The sequence below is a fragment of the Dipodomys merriami genome, unplaced genomic scaffold (assembly GCF_024711535.1).
Source record: "Dipodomys merriami isolate MVZ:Mamm:240054 unplaced genomic scaffold, mDipMer1.0.p SCAF_2632, whole genome shotgun sequence".
Taxonomy (NCBI): domain Eukaryota; kingdom Metazoa; phylum Chordata; class Mammalia; order Rodentia; family Heteromyidae; genus Dipodomys; species Dipodomys merriami.
The window spans coordinates 29,089-36,596 of record NW_027204085.1 but is presented as its reverse complement, the minus strand read 5'-3'; the positions used below and the strand labels follow the sequence as shown (position 1 = coordinate 36,596).

Sequence of the window (7,508 nt, the reverse complement as noted above, 5' to 3'; positions counted from 1 at the left end):
AAGTCAAACAGAAACTCTGATTACAGAAATTGGGCTGGGACTGTAGCTCAGTGAACTTAACATGCATAAAGCTAATGATTCTACTTCCTAAACTAAATCAGATAGATGTTATATAGAAAAGCAGATGGACATGACAACTTATACTTCTCATTGTTGCAACAGGTCCACCTGTATCCTTAAACAACTGGTTTTTCCCCATCTCCTCCACAAGTTATACTGACATCAAATATAGTGAAAGCAGGGGTTATACTGTGGGGGAGGGACATACAAAGCAACAAAGAGATAATCTTATAAATGCGTTAGAAACACATGCACGAAAGAAAAAAAACATTAAAATACACATCTAAGGGTTCATTTTCCTGACATCACATTATCTGACCTTTTCTGCTTGCAATGTCAGTGCGGGGGGGGGGGGTAAGGGAGAGAAGGAGAAGGTTTGGGATTGGGTGGGAGGGGGGGAGGCTGGGAAGGGATGTGAAGGGTAAACAAAGGAAGAGGCTGCAATGCTTGGTAAGAAATGTACGCATTATCCTGCTCATGTAATTGTAACTCCTCTGTACAGTATGTTCACAAATAAAATAAAATTAAAAAAAAAAGAAAAGCAGATGGAGAAGGACAGACAGACAGTCAGATAGATGGATGATAGGTTTTTTTTTTCACAATTTTGGGAGCTACAAAAGTAAAGATTACTTCTTGCTCTAGGCTGTATTAAAAGGGTCTGTTGTGGCCTTCCTTTTCCTTGAATTCTAGATTACTATCATTTTTCTGTTCTGAATTATTTTCAATGATTATCTCCTTGTCCAAACATTCTTATTTATTAAGGAAATTAGGCATATTATATTAAGCTACTTCTTTTTATTTGGTATATATTTTATTGCAAAGATACTGTACAGAGGGTTTACAGTTACATGAATATGGTAATGAGTACATTTCCTATAACTAGGCTCCTTCTAAATGATATAATTTTGAGCCAATTAACTATGAAGATTCCACTACCAAAGAAATTTCCGTGAGATTAAAATCTACATACATGCAAAACATGCAGTTTAGCCATGTCACAAATAATAATAACAACAACTACAACAACAGCAATAATAAATACCTCTTGAAGCAGGTGATATTAAGACAAAATCATTCTTATCAAACACAGAGGGAAATCTGGGAAATACGAAGCTGGCCAGCCTACCTTGGTCTTTCTCTGTACTTTCTCTAATATATTCAAAGTCCTGTAAGAGATTTCATCTCCAGATTTGTGCTCCTTGTTATTTCCTTATTTTTTCTGTGTTCACAGATTTTTGATACTAAATTTTGTCTTGGGCATCCTTAAGAATCCAACACTTCAGACATGAACATATGTCCTTCAAGGATGCCTACAAACGCTGTGTCTCCAAGACCATGCCAAGTCTCTAAAATTCTATCTGAATAGACTATGGAGATTCAAAGTATTCCTTTGCTTCAAACCCCTTAAAATAACCGTATTTTACTATTGTCATGCTCTACTTTTGCCAAATAAGTATCAAGTGTCATAATTCTTTGGAACAATTTCCTTTCCTTGTTGTAAAAGCTGACAGAAAAAATTCAAGTTGGAGAATACTTTTAGATTTAAGAAGTCTAAGACTGTGTTCATGCAAGCTTTATTTCTTAAGCTGGGTGGTAAATTTTAAAATTCTCATTAATCTTTCTGAAGCCAAGTTCTTTCTAAATAAGAATTAAAGCATATAAAGGATTTCTTTTGGGGGGGGGCTTGTTGTGGGGCCTGAACTCTGAGCCTGGGCTCTACCACTTGAGCCACAGCGCCAATTCAGGCTTTTTTCTTTTTACTTATGTGGTGCTGAGGAATCGAACCCAGGACCTCATGCATGCAAGGCAAGAGCTCTACCACTGAGCCACCTTCCCAGCCCCATAAAGGATTTCTTAAAAGAAAAAAAAAGCAGGCACATTTATTTAGAAAGAAAAAAGCAGGCACATTTCATTTTAAATTTTAATAAAGCCAGAAAATTTTGTTTCTGAAGTTCATAGCTAAAATACAGTGCTTGGGATTAAATTTATCAGTAGCAAATGTGAGCAACAGTAAAGTACACATGTCTATAATACCTGTCAGGAGGTGGAGATGTGAGGATTTCAGCTCAAAGCCAACCTGTACAGAAATGTCTATGAGACTCATCTCCAATGAACCAGCACAAAGCCACAAGTGGTTTCCCTTATTTGCAACAACTAGAATATGTCTGAGACAAGCAGAAAAAGGTCAGATAAGATTATGTTAAGGGAAATGAATGCCAAGATAAGGACACAATTGTGTTTTTTTTTCTTGCTTGCTATTGCTTCTAATGTATTTATAAGGTACCATGTGATTTCTTTGTTGCTTTGTATGTCCCTCCCCTATGGTATAACCCCTGTTTTCACTGTATTTGATGTTGGTATAATTTGTATAGGGGAAGGGAAAAACAAATTGTTTAAACAGGGATATAGGTTGACCCATTGCAACAATGAGATGTACAAGAAAACAGGGAAAACAAACATTACAATTTAGGTGGGGGGAACGGGAGAGTGTAGTTGTGGAAGTGGGAGGGAAAAACAAACTTTACAATTTAGGTGGAAAAACAAACTTTACAATTTAGGTCGGGGGGAACGGGAGAGTGTAGTTGTGGAAGTGGGAGGGAAGGGATGGTAGGGGGAAAAAAAAGGAGGAGACAACAATGATTCAGAAGCAATATACTCATTACCTTGCTCATGTAACTGCAACCCCTCCTCTGTACAGTGTTCTCACAATTAAAAAAAAACTTATTTAAAAAAATTCCAGAAGTGGACCAGTGTCTCAAGTGAGAGTATCACTCTTGACTAAAGACGCAAAAGTGCAGTGCCTAGATCCTAATTCAATCCCGAATACCTGCGCGCGCGCGCACACACACACACACACACACACACACACACACACACACACACACACACACACACACACACACTCATCTCTAAACAATGTAGTATAGAATATGAGTCAAATTTTACATGATTTGTGAGTCTGTGGGTTGAGGATATCTTGGATTCATTTGCAGGCTTTACACATATTCTGCAGAGAAAGCCAATAGAACCTTTGTTCAAGGTATGTTTTTGCTCTCATCCTATAGTATTTTTGCAGAAAAAAATATCTGTACTTGATTCCAGTGCCCTGCATCTTGTATATACATTTTTTCTAATTTGGGAAGGGGAAGGAAATAAAATGCTGAAGTAAGGAAAGAGCTTGACCCATTGTAACAATGAGATGTACAAGACACTATGTTAAAAATGAACTTTACAACTTTGGAAGGGGGTGGGAGGAGTTGTGGAATTGGGGAGGGAAGGGATGGTAGGGGCAAAAACAAAGGAGGGGGTAACAATTCTGGATAGGAAATGTACTCACTACCTTATTCATGTAACTGTAACCCCTCCGTACAATATTTTTACAATAAAAACATATAAAAAGAATATGTTGGTAGCTAATTTAAAACTGTCCAAGCTTACTGCATTGTCTGTGGTTGTGTAAACTTGTTCAAGCACTTTGTAAAGTAGTATGGAGGTTCCTCAAAAGACTCCACATAGAGCTCCCCTTTGACTCAATTTGGGACATTTACCCGAATGATCAGAAACAAGACCATACTAAAGCTATCAACACAACTATGTTTATTGCAGCATTATTTACCATAGCTAAGATATGGAACCAACACAGATGCTCCTCAGTAGATGAATGGATCAAGAAAATGTGGTATATATACACGATGGAATTCTATGCCTCCATCAGAAAGAATGGCATTGCCCCATTTGTGAGGAAATGGACAGACTTGGAAAAAATTATATTAAGTGAAGTAAGCCAGGCCCAAAGAAACATAGGTCCCATGGTTTCCCTAATTTGCAATAACCAGTGTATGTATTGAGTCAAGCAGAAAAAGACAGATAAGTTGAAGTTAGGCAAAATGGACCTCAAGATAAGGACTGAAGTGTTTTTTCTTGCTTTCTATTGCTTCTAATGTTTTATAAAGTGATTTTTTTTTCGGTTGTGGGGCATGAACTCTGGGCCTGGGCATTGTCTCTGAGCTCTTCAGCTCAAGGCTAGTGCTCTACTTATTTAGCCACAGTGCTACTTCCAGCTTTTTCTGTTTATGTGGTACTGAGGAATTGAACCCAGGGCCTCCTGCATTCAAGGCAAGAACTCTAACACTGAGCGACCTTCCCAGCCCAGGGTTATATGTTGTTGTTGTTGTTGCTTGGTGTGTCCCTCCCCCACGGTATAACTCCTGTTTTCACTGTAGTTAATGTTGGTATAATTTGTGGAGGGGAAGGGAAAAACAAATTGTTTAAATAGGAACCCATTACAACAATGAAATATACAAGACATTAAGTTGAAAAATGAAATTTAGAACTTTGGGGAGGAGTCGGGGGACTAGATGGGGGAGAGGGGGTGTCGCAGCAGGGATGGCAAAGGGAAACAAAGGAGTAGGCAGCAATGCTTGATAAGAAATGTGCTCATGGTAGGACGAGGCCAGGCACGCCGAGCGCAGCCAGGTTACAATCTGACTGGCTAGCCAGTCTGGAGCACCTGGGCCTCCAAGGGTAGGATCCTGGTTGCTTGTGTCCTGCTTGACAATTTACCTCTCTCCAGCTCTCTCCAGTTATGTCATGGTCCCCCAAACCCGGGGACCAGGAACCTGGTTTACTTGGTAAAAGGCGCCGTTGGCTTGCCCCACGGCCTGCCCCTCTGCTCCTCCCCACACACACACAACCGGACTCGAACCTTGGGTATTTCAGGCCACTCCTCTGTAGCTGGAGACCTGCCAGGCAGCCTCTGGGAGAAGCAGGCCCAAACCTTGTAGGGCCTCCTGCCCCAGGGACGCGAGGAGGATGAGCTGGCTCTTTCCCCTGACCAAGAGCGCCTCCTTCTCCACAGCAGGATCCCTGGTGGTGGCCTCACCAGCCTCCAACAGCAGAAGCAGTGCTTGATCGAGTCCCTCCGGAACTCCCACTCCAGTATAGCTGAAATACAGAAAGATGTGGAATACAGATTGCCCTTCACTGTAAACAACTTGACAATTAACATTAATATAGTACTTCCTCCACAGTTTCCTCAGGAAAAACCAGCAATCAGTGTTTATCCACCAATCTGACATCCTTTAATGGATAAACATGGAATATATGTTACCTCTCAATTAGTAAGCAATTTTACAATACACTCAGATCTTGGAAAGATTAGCCAGAGTCTGTTGGATGAGTTTTGGAAGAATTCTCCTGTTTTAGCTCCCACTTCAACAGCATTTCCATACCTGTATAGTAACCCAGGTGGGCTGCCTCCTTATGCTTCTTAGGGTTTTCCATTTCTTCCTGCATATCCTCCTCAAGAAGCTAACAGAACATAACTTCTTTGTTACTGACACTGTTTCTTCTTCAACAAGTTATACAACAGCCAAGTCTGCTGCTCCTACATTTGGTGTCCTTTCAAGTCGGCCATTGCCTGTTCCCACAATGGAAACTTCAACACCTATAAGCCAAAATGGTTTTGGGTACAAGATGCCAGATGTCCCTGATGCATTTCCAGAACTCTCAGAATTGTGTCACAACTCACAGATATGAATGAACAAGAGGAAGTATTACTAGAACAGTTTGAGTTTACCTCAACTAAAACAAATTATTAATGACAAGGGTGATTTAGTAAAAAGTATTGAGGAATTAGCAAGAAAACTCTCCTCTTGGAGCCCAGTTTGGAAGCCAAAAGGCAAACTGTTTTAGATAAGTATGAGTTACTTACACAAATGAAATCTACGTTTGAAAAGAAGAGGCAGAGACAACATGAACTGAGTGAGAGTTGTAGTGCAAGTGCCCTACAGGCAAGATGGAAAGTCGCTGCACATGAAGCTGAGGAAGAATCTGATAATATTGCTGAAGATTTCTCGGAGGGAAAAACTGAAATAGATGATTTTCTCAGTAGCTTCATGGAAAAAAGAACAGTTTGCCACTGTAGAAGAGCCAAGGAAGAGAAACTTAAACAAGTGATAGCAATGCACAGCCAACTTCATGGTCCATTACAGATTTTCCTGAAAACATGGACCGCCAAGAGAGAAATGAGACATAAAACTAAGTACATTATTTTAGATTTAAGGTTTGTAAGTTGGCATTTCATTGAAATGGCTGAATTCAGATGTACTCTACATTGTTTAAAGAACTGAGATTGTTTTTTATATAGATTAGAATGATTATGATCTTTGCTTGGAAAATTTTTCTGCAGTATTTGCACTAAAAACGCCTATTTATCATTGATAAATCCTGTCCTTTTAAAATTTCACTGCTATTCTTATAATTAAATACCTTATGCATGTGATTTTAGTTTTAATATTTTATGAAAAGTACTTAATCTTGTACTTTTAATTTGAAACTGCCTCATTTCTTTATCAAGAATGATATCTTCTTTAGATTATTTTCCTCTCAGTAATTTTTAAGTACTTTCAGCTATGGAAAGATACCCACACCCTCTCTTTTTCTTTCTTTTTGAATAAAACTTTCAAAAGCAATTTGTTTTTAAATATTCATAATACCAGAAAATATCAAACCAGCCAATGTGCCAGATATATACCTATAACATATAAATATACCTATATATATATATATATATATATATATATATATCTTTAATAAATAAAAAAATTCAAAAAATGTCTTAATTACATTGCTCATGTAATTGTAACCCCTCTGTATGGTATTTTCACAATAATAAAACTTTAAAAAATTAATTTAAAAAAAATTTAAAAAATATCTCCATGGAAACCTAATCACCTTTTTAATCCTTTCACAAGTCCTCTAAACTGAATGATATATTTTACATGTTACTCTGCTACCCCTACATATATTTTATTGTCCTAAGGAAACTCTTTAAAAGATAGTCTATTGATTGATATTTTGTGTGTCAACTTCCCAAAATATGTTCTGCCCTCAATCCAACTAAAAAATTCTCATCTTCATCTTCCTTTTTGAAAAGTGAACACCTGTCATTTAGATAAGAATCAATACATGATTTCATTCACCAGATATTCAAACTGTCATCTCAGTTGTCAGGAATAATAGAGTTCAATCAATATACTCATTTATTCTAGATCAAACTCTTTGATACATTCTCATGGCATTGATAACAAAACCAAGCATCAACATATATGACTTTATTTCATCTCATGTTCTCTCTGGAATGTTTAGAAAATTGTCTCTTAAATGTACAGCCACAGAGTAGCTATATTTAGTTGATTAATAAATTATTTTATTTACTAATCTATTTATTTCAGTAATGGGACTTGAACTCAGGGACTCAGTGTTATTGTTCCTTAAATTTTATGCTCATGGCTAGTGCTTTACCATTGCAGCCACATAAGAGGCTTACAGATTTACATGCCTGTGTGGGAATCGAGTCATGATCTGAGATGTCAGCCTCCTGAGTAGCTAGGACTACAGGTATGAGCCACCAGTGCCCAGTTTTATACTTAGTTTATTTTAAATTA

At 37.9% G+C, this 7,508-nt stretch overlaps 1 pseudogene; it reads left to right on the top strand.

Moving 5' to 3' along the window:
* The first annotated feature begins 4,872 nt into the window (after positions 1–4,872).
* On the top strand, positions 4,873–6,124 carry LOC138837151 (vacuolar protein sorting-associated protein 37A pseudogene; annotated as a pseudogene).
* Positions 6,125–7,508: the final 1,384 nt, after the last annotated feature.